A 25,178-nucleotide genomic window follows, 5' to 3' on the forward strand; every position below is an offset into this window, starting at 1 on the left:
GGAGTTTACAGAATGTTCAGACTACACAAGGTTTATTTTTTTATATATTATTTTTATTTCACCTTTATTTAACCAGGTAGGCCAGTTGAGAACAAGTTCTCATTTACAACTGCGACCTGACCAAGATAAAGCAAAGCTGTGCGACACAAACAATACAGAGTTACACATGGGATAAACAAAAGTACAGTCAATAACACAATAGAAAAATCTATATACAGTGTATGCAAATGTAGTAAGCTCAGGGAGGTAAGGCAATACATTTGGCCATAGTGGCAAAGTAATTAAAATTGAGCAAATTAACACTGGAGTGATAGATGTGCAGATGATGATGTGCAAGTTGAAATACTGGTGTGCAAAAGAGCAAAAAAGTAAATAAAAACAATTTGGGGATGAGGTATGTAGTTGGATGGGCATTTTACAGATGGGCTGTGTACAGCTGCAGCGATCAATTAGCTGCTCAGATAGCTGATGTTTAAAGTTAGTGAGGGAGATATGTCTCCAACATCAGTGATTTTTGCAATTCGTTCCAGTCATTGGCAGCAGAGAACTGGAAGGAAAGGCGGCCAAAGGATGTGTTGGCTTTGGGAATGACCAGTGAGATATACCTGCTTGAGCGCGTGCTTAGGGTGGGTGTTGTTATGGTGACCAGTGAAATGAGATAAGGCAGAGCTTTGCCTAGCAAAGACTTATAGATGACCTGGAGCCAGTGGGTCTGGCGACGAATATGTAGCGAGGGCCAGCCAACGAGAGTATACAGGTCGCAGTGGTGGGTGGTATATGGGGCTTTGGTGACAAAACGGATGGCACTTTGATAGACTGCATCCAGTTTGCTGAGTAGAGTGTTGGAGGCTATTTTGTAAATGACATCGCCGGTAGGATGGTCAGTTTTACGAGGGTATGTTTGGCAGCGTGAGTGAAGGAGGCTTTGTTGCGAAATAGGTTCTAGATTTAATTTTGGATTGGAGATGTTTAATGTGAGTCTGGAAGGAGAGTTTACAGTGTAACCAGACACCTAGGTATTTGTAGTTGTCCACATATTCTAAGTCAGAACCGTCCAGAGTAGTGATGCTAGTCGGGCGGGCAGGTGCGGGCAGCGATCGGTTGAAGAGCATGCATTTAGTTTTAATAGCGTTTAAGGGCAGTTGGAGGCCACGTAAGGAGAGTTGTATGGCATTGAAGCTCGTTTGGAGGTTAGTTAACACAGTGTCCAAAGAAGGGCCAGATGTATCTAGAATGGTGTCGTCTGTGTAGAGGTGGATCAAGGAACCATTCGCAGCAAGAGCGAAATTGTTGATATATACAGAGAAAAGAGTCGGCCTGAGAATTGAACCCTGTGGTACCCCCATAGAGACTGCCAGAGGTCTGGACAACAGGCCCTCCGATTTGACACACAGAACTCTATCTGAGAAGTAGTTGGTGAAACAGGCGAGGCAGTCATTTGAGAAACCAAGGCTGTTGAGTCTGCTGATAAGAATAATAACAAAATATAAAAATAAAATGTAACTTTGATTTATGATCTTCCAAGAGTACAGAGGATGTTGATGAGGTCTTCACTCTCTACATTAAATCTACCATACTTTCCCCCTTTGCATTCCAGCTCGAGTCAGACTCTAAGAATATTGGTGTGGCAGTATTAACCTCAGTTTATAGGAGTGTGTTTTGGAGCAGAAGAGGCTACTGGGAGTAGTGGGGAATTTTTTTGACTTGCAGCCAGTTTGAATCCTTCACTGACAATTAGCAGGATATTCCTGGTCCTTATTCCTGTGGGCCAGAGAGAGGCCTGTAATCATACATATGAATTATTGGGCCTCTGACATGGCCATTTACATGGCCAGGGTGGTTTCGCTGCTCTGACTAATGGGCCCACCATAAGGGGCTATTCCCCCAGCGCCAGGCAAGCTAAACAGGCTACAAGACTCAGACACCGACCGCACGGCATGGAACTCTGGACCTGGCTGGTGGAGATGGAATATGTCCATTTATTAATTTCAAAAAGCTTTTACGAAGGAGCCAAGGTGTGTTCTGAATCATTTTCTGAATTCTGAAAGAAGTGAATGTTCTCTAAGAGTCTCTCTTATGAAATGTAGTTGACTCTGTGTAGTGTCGGAACAATGCAGTGTGATTGGAATGTATACAATTTCTGCACTCCATATTCTTCCGACTCCTTTTCCTTACTTCCCTACTCGGTTAACCTTTCACACTCCATAAGGTGCTGTAGTATTTGGTTTCATTGCGATGTGGGCAGTCTATCTGCCAGCATGGGTCATTCTAATGATGCTGGGCTTAATCCATGGAGCCCCTCAGTGAACAGATCCCCTGCTAGGAAAGGTCACTGGAATCCAATGTTATTGGACAGGGTTCAAAGCTTTAAGAAATATCACCTCCCTCATTTGCACTTCTTCTAGCCAAAAGTATCGTATTCCTTCCTCTCTCTTGTGTTCATTGACTTTAAGCAGGAATCAAAGTTATTGCAATGTTGTAAAGGTCGACCCAGATGTATGGCATTTCCAATACACTGTCTCTTATCAATCAAGTCTGAGCCAAGTAATAAGGGGTTTAGAGAGAATCTGTAAAACAAGAATCAACATATGTGCCTCTATGTGTGCAGAATGGGTGCAGTACTGTATGTGCACAAGATGCCAGCTTAGCAGTAGAACATGCTGTTTACTTGAGAAATGCACTGAAAACACATCTGTTAACTGTTATTTCCATTCATAAGATTTTTAAGCTCTCTCTGGGAGCAATCTCACATCCAGGCATTTGTGACCTGCTCAGAATTCAACACTTGAATGTTCATCCCACTTACCATGACCTGGCGCTAGCTGCCTCATGTATAAAGACGGAGATATACAGTACAGGTGTAGGATCTTAATTTGATCACCCTATTGCAGGAGAAATGTCCTGCTATGCAGGACATTTAAAACAAGTAGTATATTTGAGGTTTAAAAGGGCTTCTGAAGTTTGTAATTTCCACTTTGAAATTTCAGACTTGATTTTCCCTTACGAAAAATGTATCAACCCTTACAAAACTATCTATGAATTATAATCCACATGATTATTCAAATTTCCTGTCGCTGCAGGATTATTTTCCTGCAGTAGCAAACTGTCTCAAATGAAGATCCTACATCTGTATATGGTAATGTCAGTGCTGACTCCTGGAGGTCTGGGCCTCAGGCAGTGTCTGTGAACCAAACAAACTAGACTCTTTCCAGAGATGGATAGAAGCACTATGCCTTATCTGTCTTTTCTCCCAGCCCAGAATGCATCTGTATGATCAGTGGAGCCCCTGGCTGTGCCACTGTCCCTCAGCCTTCTTCACTAATCAGGAGTCAGGGGTGATCAAAACCGTACTTGTGCCCCTCTCCTCTCTCAAGTAGAGGAGGACTTAAGTATTCTCTGTCATACCCTGACAGCTCTGCCTATGCCTTGGCAGAACAGAGACAACATGTTTCTTTTTTCCTCCTCTTGATAGTAATCTTTGAAATATTGACTCTACATACAGTATGTCACATGCCCTCTGGGCTCTCTTACAAACATCTGTCTAGTGAGAGTGGAAAGGGTTATGACCTAACTTCAGACTAACCAGTCGTGGAAAAAGTACCCAATTGTCATACTTGAGTAAAAGTAAAGATACCTTAATAGAAAATTACTCAAGTAAAAGTGAAAGTCACCCAGTACAATACTACTTGAGTAAAAGTCTAAAAGTATTTGGTTTTAAATATACTTAAGTATCAAAAGTAAATGGAATTGATAAAACGTACTTAAGTATCAAAGTCCTTATAAGAAGCAAATCAAACGGCATCATTTTTTAAATGTATTTTTATTTATGGATAGCCAGGGGCACACCAACACTCAGACATCATTTATAAACAAAGCATGTGTTTAGTGAGTCCACCAGATCAGAGGCAGTATGGATGACCAAGGATGTTATTTTAAAAAGTGTGTGAATTAGACCATTTATTGTCCTGCTAAGCATTCAAAATGTAACGAGTACTTTTGGTTGTCAGGGAAAATGTATGGAGTAAAAATTATATACTTTTCTTTATGAATGTAGTGAAGTAAAATTAAAAGTTGTAAAAAATATAAGTAGTAGTTTCAAGTATTTTTACTAAACCACTGCCTCAGACTAACCTCAAACTAACCTCAGACTAACCTCAGACTCATCTCAGACTAAACCATGCCCGGGTAAATATGCTATATTATTTGATGTAGATATGTCGATATGGAAATAGCTGCGGTAGCCCCTTAAAGTTAGTCATTTGCATATTTAGGAAGTATGTTAATGAGAGATGGTTAATGGGAAAAGTTCACCTGTTCCCCAGAAAAGCCCCAGAACATGGTTTTTATTTGATTCTGGAGGAGGAGAGCAGCCTATCATTCTCTCTCTACCTCAAAGGGCTTCAGGTAGTCAGACGGTTTGTCAAACACATCCATACTAACTCACAATCGTCTATCACACCATTACAGCATACAGCCCAACCTTCCAGAAATTCTACTGGAAACACTTACGATATGTCAAACATGCATTTGGCTTTAAGAACCTGCCACTATCAAAGGATTTAAGAACCTGCCACTATCATACAGTGAAATTATTTAGCAAACAAACAATTTGCCTGTAGCTGTATCTAAATGAAATGATGAGGAGCCGTGAGCCTCTGAGCACTAAGCACAGCAGAGGCTCTTTGTTAGTAAGGTCTGTAAACACCACAATGTATTATGGCAGTAATAATCAGAGGACCCTATCATATACCACATATTGAGAGGCATTGTGTTGGCTTTGTTGGTCTTCTGTTTTAGAGTTTGTTGGATGAGTATGTGTAATTGTCTGCCTCTTACTGTAATCCAGCCCTCTTGTTCATAAGAAGACTTTAGAGCTGGCAGAACTGCTCTCTGGTTCATTCTGTTTCTCCTTGTGTCTGGAATGGTGCTCCAATAGGATTACATTCCTGTCTGTCTATCCAGTGTTTGGGGAACACAACACTGCATGAGACAACAAAGGGCAACATTTACAAAGCGAAACCTAGCCGCAAGCTGCCCAGTCACACGAGCCTACCAGACAGGCTAAATCCCTTTTATGCTCACTTCGACTCAAGCAACACTGAAGCATTCATGAGAGCACCAGCTGTTCCGGACGACGTTCCGTAGCCGATGTGAGCAAGACCTTTAAACAGGTCAACATTCACAAGGCCACAAGGCCTGACGGATTACCAGGATGTGTACTCAGAGCATACGCAGACCAACTGGCAAGTGTCTTCACTGACATTTTCAACTTCTCCCTGACCGAGTCTGTAATACCTACATGTTTCAAGCAGACCACCATAGTCCCTGTGCTCAATAAAGCGAAGGTAACCTGTCACGTCCTGACCAGTATAAGGGTTATTTGTTATTGTAGTTTGGTCAGGATGTGGCAGAGGGTATTTGTTTTATGTGGTTTGGGGTGGTGGTTTTGTAGAAGGGTATTTGATTTATGTATTCCGGGGTTTTTGGTCTATGTTCTATGTTTTGGTATTTCTATGTTCTTTCTGGTTTGTTATATTTCTATGTTTTGGTTAATGGGGGTTGAACTCTCAATTGGAGGCAGGTGCTTTCTCGTTGCCTCTGATTGAGAGTCCTATATATGGGTAATTGTTTGGTGTAGTGTTTGTCGGAGATTGTCTCTTGTTTTGCGTGTCTATGCCTGACAAGACTGTTTTGTTGATCGTTCGGTCTTCTTTTGTTATTTTGGTGTTCACTTTGTTTGAAAATAAAATACAAGATGAGCATCCACATTCCTGCTGCGTTTTGGTCCTCCATTCCCGACGACAACCGTGACATAACCTGCCAAAATGACCTCCGCCCTGTAGCACTCACGTCGGTAGCCGTGAAGTGCTTTGAAAGGCTGGTCATGGCTCACATCAACACCATCACCCCAGAAACCCTAGACCCACCCCAATTCGCATACCGCCCCAACAGATCCACAGATGGCACAATCTCAATTGCACTCCACACTGCCCTTTCCCACCTGAACAAAAGGAACACATATGTGAGAATGCTATACGTTGACTACAGCTCAGCGTTCAGCACCATAGTGCCCACAAAGCTCATCAATAAGCTAAGGGCCCTAGGACTAAACACCTCGTTCTGCAACTGGATCCTGGACTACCTGACGGGCCGCCCCCAGGTGGTAAGGGTAGGCAACAACTCATCTACCATGCTGACACTCAACACGGGAGCCCCTCAGGGGTGTGTGCTTAGTCCCCTCCTGTTCTCCATGCTCACCCATGACTGCGTGGCCAAGTATGACTCCAACACCATCGTTTCTCTCTCGCTCACTCAAACGCTAAAGCACCAGACAGAGTAAATGTCCTACTACTGCGACATTCAAATGTACAACTCCTGCTGCAGGATTATTTTACTCCTGCGACGAAACTGGTCCAATTAATATCCCATATCTGTATAAGGTACAGTCTGTCTTCATCCTTTTATTACATGTCCAGCGCCTTAACACTACAGAAGGCAGAAGGTAGTGTTGTATTCTACCAGGAGACAGCAGCCTGAGAGAGTGGTAGTCCTGTCCTGTGTGGCTGTCTGTTTAGTGTAAATGAATGACTACATGCTCTGATCACTTACTGGAATGAGAAAGAGCTGGGGTGTGCAGAAACAGAGATCCTTCCAGTAGGTTCACATTAAATTGTTTGTCTTAAGTGGGCTTTAATGAGAGGTTGCCAATCAAATAAATTAAATAATTGCTGCAGGCTTAATTACATTTATTTATTGCTGATTTTGTGCAGAATACGTTGTTTTGTCCCCTCCCACAAGGATTGTTTCTCTCTCTGGGAAATACAAACCAATAATTCAACCGATGGCTTCTTTTCAAACGAATGCCTACTGCCCTGTGAAAGTCCTGACAAAGTACAGCAATTCAATTACTCAAATTATTGGTCCACTATGTGCAATACATTAGTAATCTACCCCACATCCAAACATAGACAATGTGTCTTGCTAATAGCAAACAAAACACAGTACCTCTTCAGTAGCTCTGAATGTTTGTATATTAAATGAGGGATAATCATTATGTTCTGCGATGAATTAGTGTAGATGACATAGATAGTATCTCATCTGTCATATCATATTTGTCATACCTCCCAGGAGTGCTCTCTGCCCACCCTGGTTACTGTCAGTTCCTATACATTATGTGTCCCCTTGCACCGGAGACTTTATTTCAGGCTCCAATACAGATATAAGGTGCAATCAGCAGGATATTAGTTTGTACTGTTGTGTTGTGGAGTGGGTGGTACTCTTTCCTCCAATATCTCTGTGTCACTCTCGCTGGGGAAAGAAAATAGAAATCAAATCTGATGGAATATTATGGTCCTAATGATGAATTTCCTTTTGACATCAATGTTAAGACAACAACTGGACAGGAATAGGAGCAGAGATGCATATCTGAATCATTGTCTCTTTTCTACTTCCTGTAGGAAATAAACAGATCTCTCCCTGGCAGTTGGATAGATTAATGTCATTAAAATTTTATCGGTCAGTGTTGGTCATTGAACCTCATTCTAATGTTACTGTTAATACTGTACATTTATTCACTGTCATGTTCATGGTGAAAGAGAGGCAAAGGCAGAGGGAGAGGCAGAGGGAGAGGCAGAGGCAGAGACATTGAGATGAGACTGCAGCATCACTACTATCCAGGGAGACTGAATACATACACAGCCTTAGTAACACACACAGCCTCAGTAACACACACTCCCTCAGTAACACACTGCCTCAGTAACACACGCTCCCTCAGTACCACACTGCCTCAGTAACACACGCTCCCTCAGTAACACACTGCCTCAGTAACACACACTGTCTCAGTAACACACTGCCTCAGTAACACACGCTCCCTCAGTAACACACACAGCCTCAGTAACATACTCAGCCTCAGTAACACACACAGCCTCATTAACATACTCAGCCTCAGTAACATACTCAGCCTCAGTAACACACACAGCCTCAGTAACATACTCAGCCTCAGTAACATACTCAGCCTCAGTAACACACACTGTCTCAGTAACATACTCAGTCTCAGTAACACACACTGTCTCAGTAACATACTCAGCCTCAGTAACATACTCAGCCTCAGTAACACACACAGCCTCAGTAACATACTCAGCCTCAGTAACATACTCAGCCTCAGTAACACACACTGTCTCAGTAACATACTCAGCCTCAGTAACACACACAGCCTCAGTAACATACTCAGCCTCAGTAACATACTCAGCCTCAGTAACACACACTGTCTCAGTAACATACTCAGGCTCAGTAACATACTCAGCCTCAGTAACATACTCAGCCTCAGTAACACACACTGTCTCAGTAACATACTCAGCCTCAGTAACACACACAGCCTCAGTAACATACTCAGCCTCAGTAACATACTCAGCCTCAGTAACACACACTCCCTCAGTAATTACGCCTGCTTACAGAGCCCAGAGTCAGACTCCTGCTGGGCTGTAGTGACAGACTGTAGTGACACCACCATACCATCCCATACCCTCTACCTAGCCCACATGGACATTTCTCTCCATGCGTCTGAGTGTGTGTGTGTGTGTGTGTGTGTTTTTGGTTTTACTGTCCTTGTGGGGACAAGAAGTTCTCACAAGGACAGTAAAACAAGGAACATTTGGACAAGTGGGGACAAGGGGGACAAGGGGGGCAGCAGGTAGCCTAGCGGTTAAGAGCATTGGGCCAGTAACCGAAAGGACACTGGTTCAAATCCCTAATCCAGCAAGGTAGAAAAAACTGACATTCTGCCCTTGAGCAAGGCAGTCAAACAACTACTCCCCCGTTTGACGGCTCAGGCTAAGACCCAGATGCAGACACAGGAAGCGAATAGTACGATTCTCAGATTGTATTATAGTTCAAGGGGCAGGCAAAAGGTAAGTCAAGGCAGGCAAAGAGTCGTAATCCAAATCAGAGTCAGGCAGGTACAAATACATAGGGGATAATGGGGGAAGATATGAGACACCTGGTGGGGGGTGGAGACAAGCACAACAACAGGTAAAACAGATCAGGGTGTAACACCCCGGGCGCCAATGATGTTGATTAAGGCAGCCACCTGCACCTCTCTGATTCAGAGGGGGTAAATGCGGAAGACTCGTTTCAGTTGAATATCAGTTGTAGGTATCCCCCTTTCTTTCTTTTCAATCCGCCTGTCCCTAAAATAAAAAAGGCTATTTTAGGGTTGGGTTAGGGTTGGAATTAGGGTTAGGGTTAGGTTTAGGGTTTGGGGTTAAGGTTTGGGTTAGGTTAAGGGTTAGGAAAATAGGATTTTGAATGGGAATCAAATGTTTGGTCTCCACAAGGATAGTGCAATAAACATGTGTGTGTTTGAAACCAATCGCAATCTTTCAGTCTACCAAGAGCATCTATTGCAACCTTCACCCTCTAGAGTTTTGTTTAAGGCACCACTCACACACCACAACACTGTTTTCCAACCCTCTCAATGTATTCCCCCCTATGTTCCTCCGGGTTTTGTATTCTCACCCTGCCGTCTCAGCCACTGCCTGGGGTGACTCTGAGTGGATGTTTGCCCTCTGCCTCATTTCTTACATGGAGCTCCATGGACTTCTGTGTCACAGCAGGATCTGAGAGACTATTGGGATCTCTCTCTATATTCTTTATCTTCTTCTCTTTTTCTATCTCTAACTCGCTTTCCCAATCTCTCTCCCTCTCTCTTTACCCTTCTCTCTACCTCTCTCTCCCAGTTTCAGACACCATGAAAGCCAGTGGGCCTGAGGTGCTGACTGACTCATATGGTGTCAGGCCATAGTGGGTGAGAGCAGGGACGCAACTTTCACTGCTTTAGGACCATGCTGACACCACAGAGCGGTTGGGTAGACTGTTTTGTGGTTTCATTCAGCTGGATTTAGGACCGCAGGGACACCACAGAGCGTGTGGACAGGCTGTGTGAAGGCAAAGCTGCTGAAAGGCTGGCGTGTAGGACCAGCACAATAGCAGAGGCATCTGCTGTCTATGTGTGTGTTGCGCTTTTTCTCCAAGTTGTAAAAGCAAGAAGAACAGGAACTGGCTACTCTTTAGTTGACTGATGTAGTTGTCAAGGTAATTGCTGTTTGACAGAGGAAAAAAAATATATATTCCCAGTGCAGTGCCAGTAGTGTAACTGACATGTAACGTTAGCTAAGGTTTCATCCTCTCTTGACTGAAGTGAATGAACTACTATCAGGTAGTTGGCTAGCTAGTAGCTACCACAGCCAGTTAAGCTCTAGCTATCTAACTGTCAGGTAGATGTATCTAACAGCTGTTGTGTGTTTGGACATGTTTTATAGCCTTTGTTAAGTCAATTTAATGATGTACAATTGTTCCATTAGCTAGAGATAGCCACAAGTTGGCTAACATTAGCTAGCTAGCTCACTAACTTTAGCTATTATTTTTATCTCCTTTACTGGCTCAAATAACCAACCAATCAGCCAGTTACCAACCTCTAGTAAACTTTTGGGAAAAATAGTGTTTAACCAAAATCTCAATGCCATTTTACTGGAAACAAGGACATTAAACAAGCATGGCAGTTACACAAATGGCTGATGATTGGCTGAGAGAAATTGATGATAAAAATATTGTGGGAGCTGTTTCGTTAGAATTCAGTGCGGCTTTTAACATTATGGATCATAGTCTGCTGCTGGAAAAACGTATGTGTTATGGCTTTACACCCCCTGCTACAGTATATTGTGGATAAAGAGTTACCTCTCTAACAGAAGATAGAGGGTGTTCTTTAATGGAAGCCTCTCCAACATAATCCAGGTAGAGTCAGGAATTCCCCAGGGCAGCTGTCTAAGCCTCTTACTTTTTTCAATCATTACTAATGACATGCCACTGGCTTTGAGTAAAGCCTAAGTGTGTCTATGTATGCGGATGACTCAACACTATACACGTCATCTACTACAGTGAGTGAAATCACTGCAACACTTAACAAAGAGCTGCAGTTCGTTTCAGAATGGGTGGCAAGGAATAAGTTAGTACTAAATATTTAAAAAACTAAAAGCATTGTATTTGGGACAAATCATTCACTAAACCCTAAACCTCAACTAAATCTTGTTATAAAATCATGTGTAAATATAGCAAGTTGACCTGACTAAACTGCTTGGAGTAACCCTGGACTGTAAACTTTCATGGTCAAAACATGTTGATGCAACAGTAGCTAAGATGGGGAGAAGTCAGTCCATAATAAAGTGCTGCTCTACCTTCTTAACAACACCATCAACCAGGCAGGTCCTACAGGCCCTAGTTTTGTTGCACCTGGACTACTGTTCAGTCGTGTGGTCAGGTGCCATAAAGAGGGACCTAGGACAATTACAATTGACTCAGAACAGGGCAGCACGGTTGGCTCTTAAATGTACACGGAGAGCTAACATTAATAATATGCATGTAAATCTCTCATGGCTCAAAGTGGAGGAGAGATTGACTTCATCACTACTTGTTTTTGTAACAAGTGGTGACATGCTGAATGCTCTGAGGTGTCTGTTTAAACAACTAGCACACAGCTCGGACACCCATGCATATCCCACAAGACATACCACCAGAGGTCTCTTCACAACCCCCAAGTCCAGAACAGACTATGGGAGGTGCACATTGCTACATAGAGCCATGAATACATGGAACTCTATTCCACATCAGGTCTGATGCAAGCAGAAGAATCTGATTTAAAAAAAACAGATACAAATACACCTTATGGAACAGCTGGGACAATGAAGAGACACACACACAGGAACAGACAACACAGACACATGTTAGCACACACACTCTACACAAATGTACGTTGTAATATTGTTGTATGGTGGTATTAAACATTTTGTATTGTAGATATGTAGTGGTGTAATAATGTTATATGATGTACTGTTTTATCTTTTGTTTTGTGTGATGTGTCTTAATGTGTTTGGAACCCAGGAAGAGTAGCTGCTGCCTTGGCAGGAACTAATGGAGATCCTTGATAAATAAAAATAAAAATACAAACACAAACACAGCCAGCTAAAACAGCCAGCTAACACAGCCAGCTAACACAGCCAGCTAAAACAGCCAGCTAACACAGCCAGCTAACACAGCCAGATAACATTGCCAGGTAAATACTTTAAACAAACCTCCTATAGTGTTTTTTTATTGATTCAATGATTAATGTTACCAACGACCCTGCTTTTCTTTCCCTACAGCTCATCCACCATACCACGATAAACTGACCATTGGCATTCATACAGTAACCACTGGGCAAAAGCTGGTTGAATCAACATTGTTTCCACGTCATTTCAACCAAAAAATGCAATGTGATTACATTCAATCAACAAAAGTAATCACCTTAAGGGAATTTAGCTTTTTTTTTCACCTAACTGTTTAACTACATGTAAATCTAGTGACATTAGATTTCACATTGAATTCATGTTTGTTGACAACTCAACCAAAATGTAAATGAAAACTAGACGTCTGTGGCCAGTGCGTATGTCCTCTGCACTTAAATGATCCACTAAGTACGTTTCTAAGATTTAAAAAGAAGTACGTTGAATTTTTCTACTTTGTAATCTCTTAAATTGCCCACGCTCTATTCTGATTTAGAATCAGAAACAGATTCTAATCACAGTGGGTCTCTGTTATCTTCTTGGCTCTTTTGTTCTCCAGCTTCCGTAATCTCCCATGTAAAACCCTTTATCTGGGCTCAGGCTGAATGATGAGAGGGGAAGTGGAGGGCTGCAGACATAAAGACTGGATGTTATTGTGGAGCAGATAGATTGGGTGAGAATAGAGGACAGGGCTCATGACTGGTCTCCAGTGTCTGTCATGGCCATGCTCAGATATGGACGATCAGGATTAGACTTCCACACAGAACAATACAGAAAAGTCTTTATTCCTAGAGATCAACTGGCCCTTATTACATGCAGTAGATATTAGAGTAATGTATCCAATGAGGGCATTACTAAGAAGTTCATGAAGAATAAGTATTAGTTAAAGAAGTTACAATGAAAGCCCTCTCGACTGAAATGAATTAACTACTACAGTAGCAGCTAGTTGGCTAGCTAGTAGCTACCACAGACCAGTTCAGCTCTACATAGCCTCCAGCTAGCTAACTGTCAGGTAGAAGTGTCAAATAGCTGTTTTGTGTATGGACATGTTTTGTAGACTTTTGTCGTGTATTGCATCATTAAATTGAAGACTTATTTTATCAAATCAATTCTCTGTAATTATTATTACATGATTAAACTAATCATGTAAATGTAATTAACTAGGAAGTCGGGGCACCAAGGAAAATCTTCAGATTACAAAGTTATAATTTTCCTAATATAACTCTTCAGATATTTTAACATCTGATCAATTAGTCTTCTAATTAATGAATTGTTCTTTACCTCACGTTAGTCTCATTCCAAACGTTGTAAATTGTTGGTTATCTGCACGAACCCAGCCTTTACTATGAATCATCCATACATCAATTGTCTTAATCCTTTATTTACTAACTAACTAAATAATCACAGAAATGCATAAACAAACAAACAGTAGATATGGTTACAAGGAAATGATAGGGGAGGTTCCCTAGTGGGCTAAGCCGATATGACTGTAACGTTCGTCGTATTGAGTGGACCAAAACACAGCGGGAATGTGTATACTCATCTTCTTTATTAGAAGGAAAAAACACAAACAAAATACTTATACAAAATAAACGACGAAGACAGTCCTGTAAGACTAAACGCTATACACGGAACAACTACCTACAAGCACAGTGACAAAAACCCCTACGTAAATATGACCTCCAATTAGAAGCAACGAAGAACAGCTGCTTCTAATTGAAGGCCAAACCAAAAACCCTGAACATAGAAATAGACTAAATAGACACAGACATAGAAATATACTAACATAGAACATTGCCCAAAACCCCCGAAACACACTAAACAAAAAACCCCTGCCACGCCCTGACCAAACTACAATAACAAACAACCCCTTTTACTAGTCAGGACGTGACAGTACCCCCCCCCAAAGGTGCAGACCCCGGATGCACCTCAAACAAAAACACACAAAAAGAAACCCCAAAACAAAAATAATCCCAAACTAAAGGGAGGGAAGGGAGGGTGGCCACCGTCACCGACGGTTCTTGTGCTACACCAACCCCTCCCCAATCCTCCTACTACGGAGGTGGCTCAGGCTCTGGCTTAGGTCCATAAACTAGCCTGCCCACCCCCCTTGAAAGCTCATGTCTGTATACCCCTACAGAAGTCTCTGGGCTAAGGTGCATCGCTGGAGACCTCGGGCTGAGGCGCGTCGCTGGAGACCTCGGGCTGGAAGGCAACTCTGGGAGCTCCGGACTGGAGGGCGACTCTGGGAGCTCCGGACTGGAGGGCGACTCTGGCTGCGCCGGTTCCGGACTGGAGGGCGACTCTGGCTGCACCGGTTGCGGACTGGAGGGCGACTCTGGCTGCGCCGGTTCCGGACTGGAGGGCGACTCTGGCTGCGCCGGTTCCGGACTGTGGGCCGTCTCTGTCGGTTCCGGACTGTGGGCCGTCTCTGGCTGCGCCGGTTCCGGACTGTGGGCCGTCTCTGTCGGTTCCGGACTGTGGGCCGTCTCTGTCAGTTCTGGACTGTAGGACGTCGCCGGAAGCACTGGACGGGGCACTGTCGCTGGAAGCTCTAGATGGGGCACTGTTGCCGGAAGCTCTAGACGGGGCACTGTCTCTGGAAGCTCTAGACGGGGCACTGTCGCCGGAAGCTCTAGACGAGCACTGTCGCTGGAAGCTCTAGACGGGGACTGCGGACTAAAGGCCTGGTGCATGGGGCTGGCTTTGGAGACACCAGACTAGGGACGGGCACCACAGGGCTAGTGCGAGGAGCGGGAACAGGACGTACTGGACTGGGCTGACGCACTGGAGGCCTGGTGCGTGGTGCTGGCTTTGGAGGCGCCAGACTAGGGACACGCACCTCAACGCTAGTGCGAGGAGCAGGAACTGGATACACTGGGCCATGAATAAACACTGGACATTTGGAGCGCACAACCTGTACAATCCGTCCTGGCTGGGTTGTAACAGTAGCCCTGCACGGGCGGAGTGCTGGCACAGGGCGAACTGGGCTGTGCAGAGTACTGATGGCTGCCGTGCGTAGAGCAGGCGCAGGGTAGCTTGGACCCAGGAGACGCACTGGTGGCCAGATGTATTGTGCCGGCGCACTTCTCCCAGGCTGGATGCCCACTCTAGCACGGCACTTACGGGGGGCTGGTATCGCTCGCACCGGACTGTGCGTGCGCATGTGCGAGATCGTGCGCACTTCCGCATAGACTGGCACTCTTACCGCCAAACGCTCCCCATAATACGCACGGGAAGTTGGCTCAGGTCCCAGTCCTGGCCTAACCAACCTACCCGTGTGCCCCCCCCCCCCCAATTTTTGGGTGGGCTGCCTCTCAGGCTACCTTGCCAGCCGTGTTCCCGAATAATGTTCTCGGTCTTCTCCAGTCTTCCTCCATGGTCCTTCTCCAGCCAGTATTTCCTCCCATGTCCACGACTCCAGATACCTCTGCTGCTCCTTCCTCCGCTGCTTGGTCCGTTGTTGGTGGGTAGTTCTGTAACGTTCGTCGTCTTGAGTGGACCAAAACGCAGCGGGAATGTGTATACTCATCTTCTTTATTAGAAGGAATAAACACAAACATAATACTTATAGCTGTGTCTGAATCCTGGCTTAGGAAGTCCACCAAAAACCCTGAAATGTCCATCCCTAAATACAACATCTTCCGACAAGATAGAACTGCCAAAGGGGCGGTGTTGCAATCTACTGCAGAGATAGCCTGGAAAATACCCAACCAATTCGAGCTTCTACTTTTAAAAATCCACCTTTCCAGAAACAAGTCTCTCACTGTTGCCGCATGCTATAGACCACCCTCTGCACCCATTTGTTCCCTGGACACCATATGTGAATTGATTGCCCCCCATCTATCTTCAGTGCTCGTGCTGCTAGGTGACCTAAACTGGGATATGCTTAACACCCCGGCCATCCTACAATCTAAGCTTGATGCCCTCAATCTCAGACAAATGATCAATGAACCCACCATGTACAACCCCAAATCCGTAAACATGGGCACCCTCATAGATATCATCCTAACCAACTTGCCCTCCAAATACACCTCTGCTGTTTTCAGCCAAGATCTCAGTGATCACTGCCTCATTGCCTGCATCCGTAATGGGTCTGCGTTCAAACGACCACCCCTCAACACTGTCAAACGCTCCCTAAAACACTTCAGTGAGCAGGCCTTTCTAATCGACCTGGCCCGGGTATCCTGGAAGGATATTGACCTCATCCCGTCGGTAGAGGATGCTTGGTTATTCTTTAAAAGTGCCTTCCTCACCATCTTAAATAAGCATGCCCCATTCAAAAAATGTAGAACCAGGAACAGATATAGCCCTTGGTTCTCTCCAGACCTGACTGCCCTTGACCAGCACAAAAACATCCTGTGGCATTCTGCATTAGCATCGAATATCCCCCACGATATGCAACTTTTCAGGGAAGTCAGGAACCAATATACACAGGCAGTTAGGAAAGCAAAGGCAAGCTTTTTCAAACAGAAATGTGCATCCTGTAGCAATAACTCCAAAAAGTTCTGGGACACTGTAAAGTCCATGGAGAATAAGAGCACCTCCTCCCTGGCCCACTGCACTGAGGCTAGGAAACACTGTCACCACAGATCAATCCACTATAATTGAAAATTTCAATAAGCATTTTTCTACGGCTGGCCATGCTTTCCATCTGGCTACCCCTATCCCGATCAACAGCCCTGCACCCCCCACAGCAACTTGCCCAAGCCTACCCCATTTCTCCATCACCCAAATCCAGATAGCTGATGTTCTGAAAGAACTGCAAAATCTGGACCCCTACAAATCAGACGGGCTAGACAATCTGGACCCTCTCTTTCTAAAATTATCTGCCAAAATTGTTCCAACCCCTATTACTAGCCTGTTCAACTTCTCTTTCGTATCGTCTGAGATTCCCAAAGATTGGAAAGCTGCCACGTTCATCCCCTCTTCAAAGGGGGAGACACTCTAGACCCAAACTCCTATAGACCTATATCTATCCTACCCTGCCTTTCTAATGTCTTCGAAAACCAAGTTAACAAACAGATTACCGACCATTTTGAATCCCACCGTACCTATGCTATCTGGTTTCAGAGCTGGTCATCGGTTCACCTCAGCCATACTCAAGGTCCTAAATGATATCATAACCGCCATCGATAAGAGACATTACTGTGCAGCCGTATTCATCGACCTGGCTAAGGCTTTCGACTCTGTCAATCACCACAATCTTATCGGCAGACTCAACAGCCTTGGTTTCTCTAATGATTGCCTCGCCTGGTTCACCAACTACTTCTGTAATAGAGTTCAGGGTGTCAAATCGGAGGGCCTGTTGTCCGGACCTCTGGCAGTCTCTATGGGGGTGCCACAGGGTTCAATTCTCGGGCCAACTCTCTTCTCTGTATACATCAATGATGTCGCTCTTGCTGCTGGTGAATCTCTGATCCACCTCTATGCAGACGACACAGTTCTGTATACATCTGGCCCTTCTTTGGACACTGTGTTAACTAACCTCCAGACGAGCTTCAATGCCATACAAAACTCCTTCCGTGGCCTCCAACTGATCTTAAATGCAAGTAAAACTAAATGCATGCTATTCAACCGATCGCTGTCCGCACCTGCCCGCCCCTCCAGCATCACTGCTCTGGACGGTTCTGACTTAGAATTTGTGGACAACTACAAATACCTAGGTGTCTGGTTAGACTGTAAACTCTCCTTCCAGACTCACATCAAGCATCTCCAATTCAAAATTAAATCTAGAATCGGCTTCCTATTTCGCAACAAAGCATCCTTCACTTATGCTGCCAAACATACCCTTGTAAAACTGACCATCCTACCAATCCTCGACTTTGGTGATGTCATTTACAAAATGTATTACAAGATTAAGGGTATACTGTGCAAGATTCATAAGGTCTGGATGCCTTATATGGAATACCGGTATGAAAAAAGGAGTCTTTATTGAAAACATGCCCACCTTAGGGAACACTTTGCTGCTGTGCTGCTCAGTCCTGGCTCTGGGGGTCTGCCATACTGTTTGTTGTCACTCTGGACTTGGCCTAACACACCTGAAAACAATACTGAATGTTTCACTAAGATCCTAAAGCTGAGTGGGGTGTGTTGGGTTGGAGAGCTGCAGGACCGTGGACCACTAGGGACAGGGCGGGGTGACCCAGCTGTATTGTGTGCAAGTAAAACGAGCTCCACTGTACTATTTGGCCTGTGATATGAATTATATGGAGAATGTACTGTTTATGTGTGTTTATGTGCAGGTGTATGTCTGTTTCTTTTAAATGTTTGTTTTCAAACCTTTCCTTTGAGACATTTAAAACATAAGATTGGAAGGAAGTTGTGTTGGGGAGAGAGCTGAGTTATTGACTAGACTGGTGGTTGTCAGACATGCAGGCGTCTCGGGCTGGCTAGGCGTCTGGCTGAAATTTGATGTCGAGGATGACTTAATAAAAACAATCAAAAGTCTTTGTACTTTATTTGTAAGAGTTGTTCATTTGTTAGGCTATTGGCGTAAAGGTGCAACACAATATTGATTATTGAATTATCATTGATCTAGTTCAGTCTTATAAATCACTTAAACATATTTAATAATGATTTCTTACCAAGCTTGATGGCTGTGGGAATTTCCCCTTCTTTTTGTTGTTCTAAACAGACAGTTAGAAGGGCCATGGATCATATTAGATTGTGTAGAAATGCAGGAAATGAGCTTTAGATAATCCCCAAAATGGGAGGACCCCCAGACCCCCCACCAAGTTATGTCCCCCCCCTACTTTTACAGACCCCCCCCATCAAGTTATGCCCCCCCCACTTTTAAAACTATGTTGAGCCCATGGACGAGAGAGTATGTTGTTTTGGGAAAGTCGTTCATTCTCATCTCCCCTGGACTGTCCCTGCCACCTCCCTGCCATCTCTCTGGTCTCTCTCTCCCTGAGCAGAACAGTCAGGACCAAGCATCACTTCACCCTACTGTTACTGCCTTTGTGTTCATTCAGGAAAGGGGACAGAGTGTCTGAGCCTTGACAGAGGCAGTAGATATCAGTAAAGTGTGACTCTCTGATAGTGTATCACTTCCACATGATTTGAGTCTGGTATTGGCAATATTATCACTATGTATCATTATCAGTTATTAGAACAAGCTGATCCAAAAGTTTTTCTTCATATTCTGTAAATATTACTCTGTAGTGCTGAAGGTAAGAGAGGATGTTTAATTCATTGTTTCCTGACAGGATTATTATTCTGTATACCATTCTGGATACATCTGGCCCTTCTTTGGACACTGTGTTAACAAACCTCCAAACGAGCTTCAATGCCATACAACACTCCTTCTGTGGCCTCCAACTGCTCTTAAATGCTAGTAAAATGAAATGCATGCTCTTCAACCGATCGCTGCCCGCACCCGCCTGCCCGACTAGCATCACTACTCTGGACGGTTCTGACTTAGAACATGTGGACAATTAAAAATACCTAGGTGTCTGGCTAGACTGTAAACTCTCTTTCCAGACTCATATTAAGCATCTGCAATCCAAAATTAAATCTAGAATCGGCTTCCTAATTCACAGCAAAGCCTCCTTCACTTATGCTGCCAAACATATCCTCGTAAAACTGACTATCCTACCTTATCCTTGACTTCGGTGATGTCATTTACAAAATAGCCTCCAACAGTCTACTCAACAAATTGGATGCAGTCTATCACAGTGCCATCCATTTTGTCACCAAAGCCCCATATACTACCCACCACCGCGACCTGTATGCTCTCGTTGGCTGGTCCTCGCTACATATTCGTCGCCAAACCCACTGGTTCCAGGTCATCTATAAGTCTTTGCTAGGTAAAGCTCCACCTTATCTCTGCTCACTGGTCACCATAGCAACACCATAGCAACACATATAGTAGCACGCACTCCAGCAGGTATATTTCACTGGTCATCCCCAAAGCAAACACCTCATTGGCCGCCTTTCCTTCCAGTTCTCTGCTGCCAATGACTGGAACGAATTGCAAAAATCACTGAAGTTGGAGACTTAAATCTCCCTCACTAACTTTAAGAATCAGATGTCAGAGCTGCTTACCGATCAGCCCATCTGTAAATAGCCCATCCAACCAACTACCTACCTCATCCCCATATTTGTTTTTGTTTTTCTGCTCTTTTGCACACCAGTATTTCTACTTGCACATCCTCATCTGAACACTCCAGTGTTAATTGCTAAATTGTAATTATTTTGCCACTATGGCCTATTTATTGCCTTACCTCCTTACTTCATTTGCACATACTGTATACAGATTTTTCTATTGTGATATTGACTGTACGTTTGTTTATCCCATGTGTAACTCTGTGTTGTTGTTTTTGTCGCACTGCTTTGCTTTATCTTGGCCAGGTCGCAGTTGTAAATGAGAACTTGTTCTCAACTGGCCTACCTGGTTAAATAAAGGTGGGGGGAAAAATCCTCTGATACTGCTGATACTGCTTTGGAAACTGGTTGGATGAGTCTTCATTTATTGATGGTTACATAGTTTGATATACCAACAGTGAAAACAGGAATATACAGTTTAGCCATCTGTCTCACCCATATATTGTCTGCTGTGGAGACTCTGGGGACTGGTGCACTGTCTTAGAACATAATGACATTGAAAATGCTTGCAATGCATTATAGAGCATGGCATGAGCCAGCTAACAAAGCCATGTGACACAGCCATGTAACACAGCCAGCTAACACAGCCATGTAACACAGCCAGCTAACACAGCAAGCTAACACAGCCTCCTAACACAGCAAGCTAACACAGTGTGTGCCCTCAGGCCTGGAGGGACGCAAAAGTCATTCCGCTACCCAATAATAGCAAAGCCCCCTTTACTGGCTCAAATAACTGACCAATCAGCTTGTTACCAACCCTTAGTAAACCTTTGGAAATAATTGTGTTTGACTAGATACAACGGTATTTTTTCAACAGACTTTCAGCACGCTTATAAGGAAAGACATTCAACAAGCACGGAACTTACACAAATGATTGGCTGAGAGAAACTGATGATAAAAAGATTGTGGGAGCTGTTTTGTTAGAATTCAGTGCAACTTTTGACAACTTTTGGCAGATGACTCAACACTATACACGTCAGCTACTACAGCGAGTGAAATCACTGCAACACTTAACAAAGAGCTGCAGTTCGTTTCAGAATGGGTGGCAGGAATCAGTTAGTCTTAAATATTTAAAAAACTAAAAGCATTGTATTTGGGACAAATCATTCACTAAACCCTAAACCTCAACTAAATCTTGTTATAAATAATGTGTAAATTTAGCAAGTTGACCTGACTAAACTGCTTGGAGTAACCCTGGATTGTAAACTTTCATGGTCAAAACATGTTGATGCAACAGTAGCTAAGATGGGGAGATGTCTGTCCATATTAAAGTGTTGCTCTACCTTCTTAACAACACCATCAACAAGGTAGGTCCTACAGGCCCTAGTTTTGTTGCACCTGGACTACTGTTCAGTCGTGTGGTCAGGTGCCACAAAGAGGGAACGAGGAAAAAGTACAAATAGCTCAGAACAGGGCAGCACGGCTGGCCCTTAAATGTACACGGAGAGCTAACGTTAATAATATGCATGTAAATCTCTCATGGCTCAAAGTGGAGGAGAGATTGACTTCATCACAACTTGTTTTTGTAAGAATTGGTGACATGCTGAATGCTCTGAGGTGTCTGTTTAAACATCTAGCACACAGCTCGGACACCCATGCATACCCCACAAGACATACCACCAGAGGTCTCTTCACAACCCCCAAGTCCAGAACAGACTATCGGAGGCGCACATTACTACATAGAGCCATGAATACATGGAACTCTATTCCACATCAGGTAACTGATGCAAGTAGAAGAATCTGATTTAAAAAACAGATACAAATACATCATATGGAACAGCGGGGACTATGAAGAGACACACACTCAGGAACAGACACACACTCAGGAACAGACCCACACACAGGTACAGACTCACACACAGGAACAGACACACACACATACAGGAACAGACACACACTCAGGAACAGACACACACTCAGGAACAGACACACACTCAGGAACAGACACACACACAGGAACAGACACACACACAGGAACAGACACACACTCAGGAACAGACACACACTCAGGAACAGACACACACTCAGGAACAGACACACGTAGACACACGCACTCTACACCAATGTACGTTGTAATATTGTTGTATGGTGGTATTATAAATTTTGTGTTGTAGATATGTAGTGGTGTAATAATGTTATATGATGTACTGTTATATATTTTCTTTTATGTGTGATGTGTCTTAATGTGTTTGGAACCCAGGAAGAGTAGCTGCTGCCTTGGCAGGAACTAATGGGGATCCTTGATAAATAAAAATAAAAATACAAACACAGCCAGCTAACACAGACAGCTAACACAGCCAGGTAACACAGCCGGGTAACAGCCAGCTAACACAGCCAGGTAACAGCCAGCTAACACAGACAGCTAACACAGCCAGGTAACATCCAGCTAACACAGACAGCTAACACAGCCAGGTAACAGCCAGCTAACACAGACAGCTAACACAGACAGCTAACACAGCCAGGTAACACAGCCAGGTAACAGCCAGCTAACACAGCCAGGTAACACAGCCAGGTAACAGCCAGCTAACACAGACAGCTAACACAGCCAAGTAACACAGCCGGGTAACAGCCAGCTAACACAGCCAGGTAACAGCCAGCTAACACAGCCAGGTAACACAGCCAGGTAACAGCCAGCTAACACAGACAGCTAACACAGCCAGGTAACACAGCCGGGTAACAGCCAGCTAACACAGCCAGGTAACACAGCCAGGTAACAGCCAGCTAACACAGACAGCTAACACAGCCAGCTAACACAGCCAGCTAACACAGCCAGCTAACACAGCCAGCTAACACAGCCAGGTAACACAGCCAGGTAACAGCCAGCTAACACAGACAGCTAACACAGCCAGGTAACACAGCCGGGTAACAGCTAGCTAACACAGCCAGGTAACAGCCAGCTAACACAGACAGCTAACACAGACAGCTAACACAGCCAGGTAACACAGCCGGGTAACAGCCAGCTAACACAGCCAGGTAACAGCCAGCTAACACAGACAGCTAACACAGCCAGCTAACACAGCCAGGTAACACAGCCAGGTAACAGCCAGCTAACACAGACAGCAATTACAGCCAGCTAACACAGCCAGGTAACACAGCCCGGTAACAGCCAGCTAACATTGCCAGGTAAATACTTCAAACAAACCTCCTATAGTGTTTTTTATTGATTCAATGATCAATGTTACCAACGACCCTGCTTTTCTATCCCTACAGCTCCATCACTATAACACGATAAACTGACCATTGGCATTTATACAGTAACCACAGGGCAAAAGCTGGTTGAATCAACGTTGTTTCCACGTCATTTCAACCAAAAACTGCAATGTGATTACATTCAATCAACAAAAGTAATCACCTTAAGGGAATTTAGCTTTTTTTTCACCTAACTGTTTAACTACATGTAAATCTAGTGACATTAGATTTCACATTGAATTCATGTTTGTTGACAACTCAACCAAAATGTAAATGAAAACTAGACGTCTGTGGCCAGTGCGTATGTCCTCTGCACTTAAATGATCCACTAAGTACGTTTCTAAGATTTAAAAAGAAGTACGTTGAATTTTTCTACTTTGTAATCTCTTAAATTGTCCACGCTCTATTCTGATTTAGAATCAGAAACAGATTCTAATCACAGTGGGTCTCTGTTATCTTCTTGGCTCTTTTGTTCTCCAGCTTCCGTAATCTCCCATGTAAAACCCTTTATCTGGGCTCAGGCTGAATGATGAGAGGGGAAGTGGAGGGCTGCAGACATAAAGACTGGATGTTATTGTGGAGCAGATAGATTGGGTGAGAATAGAGGACAGGGTTTATGACTGGTCTCCAGTGTCTGTCATGGCCATGCTCAGATATGGACGATCAGGATTAGACTTCCACACAGAACAATACAGAAAAGGCTTTATTCCTAGAGATCAACTGGCCCTTATTACATGCAGTAGATATTAGAGTAATGTATCCAATGAGGGCATTACTAAGAAGTTCCTGAAGAATAAGTATTAGTGAAAGAAGTTACAATGAAAGCCTTGATTACTCACGCTGACTGAATCTGGAAATCTGTAGCAGTTAGATGGATCTGTAATGCTCCAGGAGCAGGAGTTATTGCATATTTATAAAACAAATAATTAACGTGGTGTGTGTGTGAGTATGTGTGTGTGTGCATGTGTGTGTGGCTCCGTTTTGCACAGCCCTCTTTCATTTCACTGCGTCTCTCCCTGCTCTCTGGCTGGCTTCCGTCCAAGGGGTTTCAGGCACAGCTCAGCCCACTGACTGAGAGTATGGTGGTGGAAGGGAAGATGGAGGGGAACAGGTGGATTTATTAGGCACAATTAACATAATTCCATCTCTAAACGCCCCGGCAGATGATATCAAAGGCCTTGCTGTGCCGAGTGGTCGCTCCGGTTTCATTAGCAGGGGCTGGGGCTATGTTGGAGGGAGAGTGAGGTGACACCCATCAGAGGCCTGTGTCATCTCTAATGGGTCTGGCCTGGGAACACCAACTCTCTCTCTCTTTCTTTCTCTATGTATCTCTCCTGCCCCCCTCTCTCTCGCTTTCTCTCTCTTTCACTCTCTCTCTATGTATCTCCCCACCCCCTCTCTCTATTTCTATCCCTCTCCCCCCCTCTCTCTGGGATAACACTGAGGCCTCTGGGTACTTTGACTGCAAAGTCGCTTTAGGGTGTGATGCCCGTTTTCCTCTCTCCACCCTCTTCCTCTACTTCACATGCTCTGAGACACCCCCCCATATACACGCACAAGGCATTGCACCAAGACGAGGATCTGCCACATAATGTGCCTTGAATATGTATGTGGGTTAACTGATGCGGTACCCTCTAATTGTGATGGGGAAAGGGAGAGTCTGGTGCAATGGCTGATTGGTGCTTGCTTCTTGACATAACATTGCATATCATTCCACAGTGGGTAAGGCTGAGCCCCCCTAATTGATATTTTATCTGATTGTGGAGGATATCTAGGAGAGTTGGTGAT

Source organism: Salmo salar, chromosome ssa20 (genome assembly GCF_905237065.1).
Source record: "Salmo salar chromosome ssa20, Ssal_v3.1, whole genome shotgun sequence".
NCBI classification, from domain to species: Eukaryota; Metazoa; Chordata; class Actinopteri; order Salmoniformes; family Salmonidae; genus Salmo; species Salmo salar.